Genomic DNA, 11,038 nt, shown 5'->3' on the forward strand with positions numbered 1-11,038 from the left:
CTCAACAATAAAAGATACAGCCCAACTAAAAAACAGGCAAATATTTAAATAAACATTTTTCAAAAGATACCTAAATGGCTGATTACAATTAACACATGACAAGATGTCAACATCATTAGTCATTAAAGAAATGCAAGTCAAAACCACAATGAGATACCACTTCATACCCACTAGGATGGCTAAAATAAAAAAGACAGATAATAACAAGTGTTGATGAGGATTTGGAGAAATTGGAGCCCTCATGCATTGCTGATGGGATTCCAAAATGTTGTGGACACCTTGGAACTAATTGGAGTTCCTTAAAATAGTTAACAGAGTTACCATATGATCCAGAAATTCCACTCCTGTATATATGCAAGAGAAATGAAAACTGTACGTCCACACAAAAACTTATACACAAATAACCATAGTAGCAGTATTCATAATAACAAAAGAGTGGAAACAGTTAAATGTCCATCAACTAATGAACGGATGTTTTTAAATGTGGTATATCCATGTAATAAAATATTATTCAGGAATAAAAGGAACAAAATACCAATACCTGCTACAACTTGGATGAACTTTAGGAACACCAAGCTAAGTGAAAGAAGCCAGTCACAAAAGTCCACCGATACATGATTACATTCATATGAAAGTCTAGAATAGGGAAATATATAGAGACAGGAAGTAAATTGGTGGTTGCTTAGGCTATGGATAGATAGAGGGTTGGGAGGGTGTGGTGGTTTGAAGCTGTATTTACCCCAGAAAAAGATGTTCTTAAATCTAATCCATTCCCCTGGGTATAAACCCATTGGAAGGATCTTTTGATGAAGCTACTTCAGTTAAGTTGTGTCCCTCCTGAATCAGGAGGGGTCTTAATTCTCTTAGTGGAGTCCTTTATAAGAGAATCTGAAAAGGTAGATTTTGGAGCCAAGAATATTACCAGGGATAAAGAGGTCTTTTAATCATGATAAAAGTAAATTCATCAAGAGGACATAAGAATCTTACACATGTATGTCTCTAATCACAGAATTTACTAATGTAGGAAGCAAAACCTGATAAAACTACAGAAGAAATAGAAAAATTTACAATTACATTTGGAGATTTCAACACCCCTCTCTGAATAATTGATAGAACAAGTAGTCAGAAAATCTGTAAGGATATAGAATCCTTGAATAATACTAACATCCATCTTGTCTAAATTGACATTCATAAGAGGCGCAACCCAAAGACATCAGAAGGCTTATTTTTTTTCAAGTGCACATGGGTCATTTTATAGGCCAGATAGACCATATTCTGGGCTATAAAACTAGTTCTGGTAAATTTAAGTCATATAAAGTATGTTCTCTGACCACAATGAAATTAAATAAGAAATCAATCACAAAATGATATCTGGAAAATTCCCAACTATTTGGGACATAGTTGAGAATAAATAAATAAAAAACATAGTTCTAAATAATCCATGGGTCAATGAAGAAATGAAAAGAGAAATTAAAACATATTTTGAATTGAATTGAAACAAAAATGAAACGTTAAAATTTGTGGGAGTAAGCTTTAGCAGTACTTGAGAGAAATTGACAGCAGTAAGTTCTTATATTAGAAAAGACAAAAGATCTCAAATCAGTAACCTCAGCTTCCACCTTAAGAAACTAAAAACAAGAAGAGCAAATGAAACCAATGTAAGTAGACAAAGGAAATAGTATTAAGATCATGATGGAAATCAATGACATGGAAACAAAACAATAGAGAAAATCAAGAAAATGAGCTGGTTCTTTGAGTAGATCAATAAAACTGATAAACATCTGTCCAGTCTATTCAGGAATAAGGGAGAAGACACAAAATACCAAAATCAGGAATGAGAGAGCTTAAATCACTTTGTATTTTAACAGGTATTAAGAGGTTAATAAGGCAATATTATGAACTGCATGCCAATAAATTCAATAACTTAGATAAAATGGACAAATTCCTTAAAAGAATTTGCTTACCTACCTATCTACCAATAAAACATGGAACAAAGAGAGAAACCACCTACAAACCACAAGAAGATACAGCAATCGTAACTATTCATGAAACAGAATATCAAATCATATATATGTATGTGTATGTATATGTGTGTGCGTGTGTCTATAGATATGAAAAGATGGCCATGGAACATTGAGGGTGGTTGTTTCAGAGACATGGGATTTATCATTCTAATATTTTGATGTGTTTTAATTTTTCAATAAAGCTATTTTCATGTGGGAAGGAAAAATGATTGATACAAGAATAATTTTTTAAAAAAAACATGTGACCTAGTAATTCAAGACCTCTAAATTTAGAGTTTGATTTTCAGGTGAATTGTTTTACTCTGTTTGAAAACAAAGCAGGAGCAATCATCTTAGAAATGGAAAAAGAGTTGTAATGGTGGTGGCAGAACTGTCGAATGAGCAGTTCTGCTAGCGCCTCTGTTAGCGTTTCCTATTTGCTCAGAATGTTGGAAGACACTCCTCGGTTGGGAGGTGGAAATTAAAAAGACTGAAGGAAAAGTCTGTGTTTGCTACCTCCTGCTGCATCTACTAAAAGCAGTGGATTATGTATTAAACGCAGTCACATTGTTGCAAACAAATACCCAGAATCAACATTTGGTCTAATTGTAGAATTCAACCTATGAACCAAATAGTCATATTTTATTATTGGTCAAGTTCATATTTTATTATTGGTCAAGTTTTCTCTGTGATTCAAAGATAAAAACCCAACTATTACTTAAAATGAAAAGAAAGAGAAATATGAAGAAATACCAGGCAAGTGTTTACAAAAAAGATGTGGAAACAGTATTACTGATACTGAACTAGAATGTGAGCATTACATGGAACAAAGAAAGAAACATCACATACAAGCCACAAGAAAATAGAACAATCATGACTCATTGTGAATGAAACAGAACATCAAAACATAAAGCAAAACCTGTCAAAAATTTTCCACAATGACTCTGGCTTGGTCAAGTTCTCCTTATATTTTTAATATCTTTCTCTAAGAATCTCTCAGGACAAGATAAAAAGGAATATGGGAATGTTGAAAGTCATATTTAATCAACTTGATTTTAATAAATATCAGTAGAGAATGTACTTTCTTTTCAAATAACCTTGAAACATTTACAATGGTTGACCTTGTACTAGACCAAAAAAAAAAAACAGATTCCAAAAAGTCAGTATCAAACATGCCCTCAGGACAATAAAACTATATGTTAATCACATAGAATAGTTAAAATAACTAGCTGCTTGGAAGTTAGGGAAAAAAAAACAGATTTCGATACAATTCTTGAGCTGAAGAGGAAAGACAAACTGAAATTATATGCTATTTGAAAATGAAGAATTATAAAATATTATGCACCCATTAAAAAGGTTGAACTGTGGAACTGTACATACGGATCAGGGAAATCTCCTGGGTGTGTTGTAAAATGAAAAGGCAGGCTGAGAGAGTAATATGTTTGCAGCATGATCACCCAGAGTGGGAAGGTCTGACTCTGACCAAGCACTAGTTTTCCAATTCTATTGCCTTATGCCTTTGAAACTCAAACACAAGAATGTGATTGTGGTATTCTACAGTGTCATCCCTAACTTGGGGCACTATAAACTTAGCTGATCATACTTGAGGGAAGGGTAGGAGTAATAGGGGACACGGAGAGAAGAGGTGGAGGCTAATCTCTCAAATATCCAGTCAAACTTGAAAAATTAGAAAATGCATCAATAAAAGTTTGGAAGTAATTACACCAAACTACTAATTTTGGTTACTGATAGTAAAAAGAGTAGGGCATAGGTAGAGGATATGGGGAAGGTGGAACTTTTACTTTTTACTCATGTGTTTGTGTTATTTGAATTTTTTTTACTTTTTGCTGTGAGCATATTTCCATGTATTAATCATTTAACAGTTTTATTGGGGTTGTAATTTATATACCATAAAATTTTCCCATTTAAAGTGTACCATTCAGTGATTTTTAGTAAATTCACAGAGTTGTACAACCATTGTCACATTCCAATCTGGAAACATGTCTACCCCTCCAAAAAGTTCCATTATTGTTGCCATCAGGCCCTGTTCTAGCCCAGTCACAGGCTCTTTCACACTTCAGTGGTGGCTGATGGGCACAGGGGGAGATTCAGAGTTAATCACCAGGCTGTCCTGTCTTGGTGAGGTTCTTACGTGAGTGTCTTAGCCCTGAGACTCAGAGAACCCTCTGTCCTTTTCTATCTCTGTGAATTTGTCTTTTCTAGACATTTCATATCAATGAATCATATTTTATTTGGTTTTTGCAGCTAGCTTTTTCCACTTTGCAATCTTTCATGTGCTTTTTTAGTGAACTTTTTGGAGTTCTACCATGTTGTAACATGTATCAGTAGTTGGTTTCCTTTTAATCTTGAATAGTTTTCCATTATATGGATATTTCATTTTATTTAAACATTTCCCAGTTGATGGACATTTAGGGGGTTTCCAGTTTAAGGTTATTGTGAATAATGCTGCCATGAAAATTCACTTCCAAGCTTTTGTGTGGATATATGTTCATTTCCCTTGGGGGTAGCTACTTGAAACTGTAACTGTTGGTTTGTGTGGTAAACTGATGTTTAACTTTTTAAGAAATGGTCACACTGTTCTCCAAAGGGGCTCTACCATTTTACATTGACCCAGTTTCTCCATATCTTTGCCTGCTTATTGTCAGTTTTTTTTATTACAGCCATTTTAATGGGTGTGAAATTAGATTTGTTTGTGGATTTAATTTGCATTTCTCTAATGACTAATGTTGCTGAGCATCTTTTCATGGGCTTATTAGCCATTTGCCATTGTATATCTTCTTTGGTGACCAGTCTATTCAAAGCTTTTTTCTGTTATTTAAATTGGGCCGTTTTATGAGTTTTAAGAGTTCTTTATGTATTTTGTATACAAATCCTTTATCAGTTATATGACCTGTAAATATTTTCTCCCAATCTGTGGCCCTTTCATTTTTTTCATGGTATCTTTAGAAATGCAAGAATTTTTAATTTTGATGAAGTACAATTCATCTTTTGGTATTGAATTTAAGAATTTTTTGCCTAACCAAAGTTCATGAAGATTTTCTCCTTTCTTTTCTTCTAGATGCCTTATAAATTTAACTTTTAGATTTAGATCTGTGATCTATTTGGAGTTGTTTTTATGCATAGTGTGAAGTAGGGGTCTAAATTCATATTTTTTACACATAAATATCCAATTGTCCTGGCATTATTTGTTGAAAAGGCTATCCTTTCTCCATTGAATTGGCTTCATACCTTCGTTGAAAATCAATTGACCACAAATGTAAGGGTTTATTTCTGGACTCTCAATTCTGTCTCAATTGATCTACAGGTCTCTACTTATGCCAGTACCAAACTGTCTTGCTTACTGTAGCTATAGTAAGTTTTGAGATTGGGAAATGCAAGTTCTCCAAATTTTTGTTCTTTTTCAAGATTGTTTTGGCTATTCTGGTACCTCTGTATTTCCATATTAATGCTAGTATCAGCTTGTCAATTTCTGAAAATCTGCCTTCTAGGAACCACATTGAATCTATAGATCAGAGCAGGGAGTGTGATGGTTGATTTTGTATGTCAGCTGGGCTAGGTTAAGATGTCCAGTTGTTTGGTCAAATACTGGCCTAGATATTTCTGTGGAGGTGTTCTATAAATGAGATAAATGAGATTAGCATCTATAATCGACTGACTTTAAGTAAAGGCAATAACCCTCCGTTGTGTGGGTGAGCCTCCCCCAATCAGTTGAAGACCTTAAAAGTAAGAACTGTTTTCCAGAAGAAGAATAATTCCACCTCAAGACTAGACCATCTACTACTCTCTGAGTTTCCAGATGCTGTCCTGCCCTATGGATTTCAGACTTGCCAACCCCCACAATTGTGTGAGCCAATTCTTAAAATTTATATATGTATCTGAAATGTATATTTCCTCTTTGTTCTTTTTCTCTGGAGAACCTTGACAGAGAGAATTGCCATCTTAACAATACTGATTCTTCATCCTTGAAACATAGAATGTCTCTCTACTTACTTAGGTCTTTAATTTCTCTCAACAGCATTTTGTCATTTTCAGGGTACATCTTGAATTTCTTTCATTAAGTTTACTCCTAATTATTTTATTCTTTTTTAAGTTATTGTGAATGGTATTGTTTTCTTAATTTCATTTTGGATTGTTTACTGCAAATATGTAAAAATGCAACTGGTTTTTGTATACTGACCTTGTATCCTTAGGACTTTGTACATGCAGGACAATGCCATTTGTGAATGAAGACTGTTTACTTCTTCCTTGAATGCCTTTCATTTCTTTTTCTTGCATGATTGAACTGGCTAACACCTAGTAACAATGTTGAATAAAAGTGGTGAGCATATCTTAGGGGGAACAAATTCAGTCTAAACATTAAGTATGATGTTGGCTATAGGATTTTTGTAGATGCCCTTTACCATGTTGAAAGAGTTATCTTTTATTCCTAATTTGTTGACAGATTTTATCATGAACAGGTGCAAATGCTTTTGTCAAATGTTTTTTCTGCATCTCTTGAGACGATTGTGTGGTTTTTCCCTTTATTCTATTAATATGGTGTATTACATTAATTAATTTGCACATTTTAAACCCACCTTGCATTTCTGGGATAGATCCCACTTGGTCATGATGTATAATCCTTTTATATGTTGCTGAATCCAGTTTGCTAATATTTTTTGATGTGTTTTGCATCTATGTTCAAGAGTTTTCCTGTAATATGTTTATGTGGCTTTGCTATCAGTGCAACACTGGACAATAAAATAGATAATCCTCTGGCAAACAAGTTTGATTTGTGGAAATCCTTATTAATGAAAAATAAAACTGGACTTCACATGTTATTCTGCCTAAAAGAATTGTTTTACACATTTTATTTCCCTGCATCCTAGTCTTCAACCGAGTTCAGGAATTCTCCTCGACTTTCCCTGAGGTAAGATTAATTAGGTTCCCTGAGACAGGGTTGGTGAAGAGTTACAAGAAGTCCATTAAGCACTGGTGAATCTCATCTTCTTTAATCAAACTCTGCCAAGAAGTTGAACAAGCCTAGGAGGAGTGAATTGAGTGCATCAGTTGAATTGAGTGCATCAGTTAGGGGCTTTTGCTGCAAGCAACAGTAATGCAACAACTTAAGTTGATTTCATCGAAAAGGAAATTTGTTGCCTTAGGAACTCAAAAGTCCAGATTTCAGGCAAGTCTGGGTTGGGTGGCACCAACAGTATCTCCATTTCTTGCTCCACCTCCTCCAGGTTGGCTCCATTCTCTGCAGAATTTCCTCCTGTGGTTTCATGATGGCTTCGGTAGCTCCTGGGGTGACACTCTTCATGTGCTAAGTGTAGAGAAGAATACACCTCTTCCCCAGCCAGGCAGTGAAACCCAGGGCTTCAGTCTGATGGACACTTAGGTCAGATGTTCAAGCATGAAACTCACCCTGTGGCTAAGTGGGTGGGCTCAGGTAGAATCATCTTCCCCTGAAGCACAGGGGGATGGATAGATCACTAATAGTATCGGGGTGCTATTACTGAAAGATGAGAACCAATCTGTGTAGAGCAGCGAAGTCTGCGGAGGGCCATTCTGCTGGGACTATTTGCCCCAGGAGACACCTTCAAAGAAGCCACTGTATTAGCTCAAGTTCAGTTGCTTCCCACTGAACTTCCTTGTGGGAACTAGTGGGGAGCCAGTTCCCTTAGTTTTTGTTTTGATAAGAATGGATTCTCTGCTTTCACAATGGAGGCCAGAGCACCATTTTCAGAGGCCATCCTGGGATCCACAGAAATTGTCCTCTCTGCTCCCTCTACTTCTGTCCATGCTGTCAGCAGTGGGATTCCTGGAACTGGAACTCAGATGGGACCTTCATTTATTCCTCCAAGAGAAAATGCCTACCACTTAGAAACATGGACACCAGAGCTGGACAAAACCCTTAGGGAACAAATGATTATGAAACCCTCAATATCAAGGGGCATAGACAACCTCCAGGTACAAGTTAGGGAGCCTGACCCTCTTGCCTTGCTTCCAACCCATTTTCTGTGTCTCTGCCTGTCCACCCACCTCCTTACTAGCAATCCTCTCTCCTGGGGAAGAGGGACCCATCCAACTGGTCAGAACCAGGAACTCCATTAGACTGCATCTTTTTCTCAGTGGGTGAAGGTCTTCTGCCTCAACATTAGCAGCACATCCATTCCTCTTGATCCTTCTGCACATTCCCTGCCTCAACTGCAACTAAGAAGGTAACTTAGTGTGGGGTCAGCTCTGTAGATCCCGGTGCTTTAGGTTCATGGAATAAGAAGTTGGAGGCCTAAGTTGGATTGTTCAATATAGTTCAAAGAGTCCAGTATTGGGAGGTAGCAGATGCTTGCCCATTTGATAAATGTTTCTTGTTTCCATCTCCTTAGGGTGAAAATCCCATAAGAAGGGAGGATGAGTGGCCAGGCAGCAGGTGGGCATACCTGGGTCCCAGCAGAACTGCCAATAAAGGTCAGTCCAGATCTCTCCCGTATGTGGGACCCTGGAGAACCAGAGGAAGGAGTTTTAGCACCAATTCACGGGTATGTGCCTGTCTTGTCCAGAAACCCTGGAGCTCCCCACGTCTGCCCTTCCCAACCTGGATGGTACATGCAAGATTTCAGTAGTCTTGTATCCTGGTGTTGGAGGAATCAGTACATATTTTCTCCAGCTAATTGTTCTTCCTAGTTTATCTCTGTCACTCACTATGCAGCAGAGCGTCACCTTGGGTGGACAGAGATATAAAAAGGTAATAGTTGAGCAGACTTAATGTAAGACTTAAAGGAGGAGGTGCCTAAAGTCAGTGGCTACTTCAAGCCCTTCTGATCTCCATTTTCTCCTTGGATTGTACCTTCATAGCTCTCTGTTCATGGCATTTCTTTATCTGTGGATAGGTTTATCTTGTGATGTTTTCTGGATCAAAAAGGGCCAGTATAGCATAAGCAGGCAGAATACTTAGTGGTCAAAAGCTTGGGTTCAAATCTTGGCTCCTCACAAACCAGCTCTTTGATCTTGGCTAAGTTACTTAATCACCCTGTGCCTTACTGTCCTCTTTGGCAAAATAGATTTACATCTCCTTAGACTGCTGTGAGGATGGAATGAGTTAATACAAAGTACTTAGAATGGCACTCAATAAAATTAGCTATTGCTTGTTATGAGCTTGTAGGCCAACTCCAAGGAAGACTCTGTGACCTAGAAAATAACATTCTAGCTGGTTAACAACGTTAAAAATTGGTAACAAGAACACCACATATTACTAGTTAGAGCCCGGATCCTTCCGACTCCCTCAATTTGATGTACATTTGTTGGACGGCGGAAAGAATTTATGCAATACTGGTGTCGGCATGCAGGGTACACCCAGCTCCAACTGGGAACTTTTGAAGACTACCGTTCTGTAATACAAGATGACAAAACCCCATCAGAAGTTTAGATACTCGGATGAGATCTCAGATGGCAAATACCTCTGGATTAGAGGTGAAGCTTATATTTTCAGGTTTTCTAGATAGCTGTTTATTTATTTTTTTTTATTTAAAAAAATGGCTACAGAGGTTTCTTGGCATTCCTTCCATCAAGAGGCAGGGACCTTTGTCCTCTCCCCTTGAAACTGCTTCAACCCAAAGAGTGCAGGCCATGGGCTCCTCTGTGACTTCTGAAGCAAAGTCATAAAAGGGGGTATAGCGTCTACTTTTGTCGGTTGCAACACTCACCTGGAGCTCTGATGTGCCGTGGGAGAAGGCTGGCTCCCCTGAGACCGCTGTGCTGGAAAGTGCATGAAAAGGTGCTCTCGCCACAGCCACTGCTGAATCTCAGCCACCAGCCAGCAGCTACTGCCAGGGGCGTGATCTAGCCATTTTGGATGACCAGGCTAAGGACCTTCCCCGATGCAGCAGCCCCAGCCAACACCTGACTGCAACCGCATCAGACATCCAAGTGGGAACCTAGCAGGGCCTTTCCCATGTTACTAATCAAAGAATTGGGGTACAAAATAAAATGTTTGTTGGTTTACACGGCAAAGTTCTTGAGTAAATTGTAATGCAGTGATGGTAATCGGAACACTTATGGTCTGTGGATTGTTACCATGGGAAGGGATGGAATAGAGAGGGGATGTATGTGGGAGGACAGACATACGCTGAATCAGACATTTCCGAACTGGGTTTTAAATCAGAACCGCTTGGAGGAGTTTATAGGCTTTGTCTCAATGACAGAGACATTTCTAAGAATTTCTATTTTTAAAAGATATATTTAAATTATCTCAAGTGATAGATGCACAATACAAAGGGATAAATCTCTTCCCACCCACCCTCCCTTGTGATTCCCTCCCCTGTTATTTTTCAGTTTTCCTGGCTATCTCTGCATATTTATTTCCCCAGGTGAAATTCAGGATCAGTTTGCCATGTTCTCCCCAAACTCCTGTTGGTGTTTTGACTACAATCACATTAAATGTGTATATTAATCTATGGATACAATCTTTTCAGTACTAAGAATTCTTATCCGAGAACTCAGTGTGTCATCTGCTTTTTCCAAGTGTCCCCGTATGTCCCTTGATGGGCTTCAGTGAGTCCGTCACAATGGCCCTGCCCATCGTGGGTAAAGCTCATTGTAGGCATTTTATCTTATGTTGCTATTGTAAATGGGGTCTTCCACTTCTATTTTTCAGAAGAATAAAAGAATACTTATTATTTTCAAACAGGAAATCTTTTTATTTTTTTGTGTTAATTTTATAATCAGTACACTTACTGGAGCCTTGTTTCTGACAGTTTTTCAGTTGATTTCCTTGTGTTTTCCAGACACACATCTGCAAATAATCTGGCCTCCCACTTTCCAATCTGTATACCCCATTTCTTTCACTTGCCAATTGCCCTGGCTAATGTTCCAGGAATAATGTTAAATAGTCATAGTACAGTGGGTTTGCATGTCTACTACTATTCTTTTAGTTCACAATTTGGGAAATTTGCACCAGTCAGTGGAATCTGATGCAAGAGGTCCACAGATCAGTATTGGAACCACTGACCTACAGAACCTTTTGTCAGTTTATTTCT

This window comes from Choloepus didactylus, chromosome 3, assembly GCF_015220235.1.
Source record: "Choloepus didactylus isolate mChoDid1 chromosome 3, mChoDid1.pri, whole genome shotgun sequence".
NCBI lineage: Eukaryota > Metazoa > Chordata > Mammalia > Pilosa > Megalonychidae > Choloepus > Choloepus didactylus.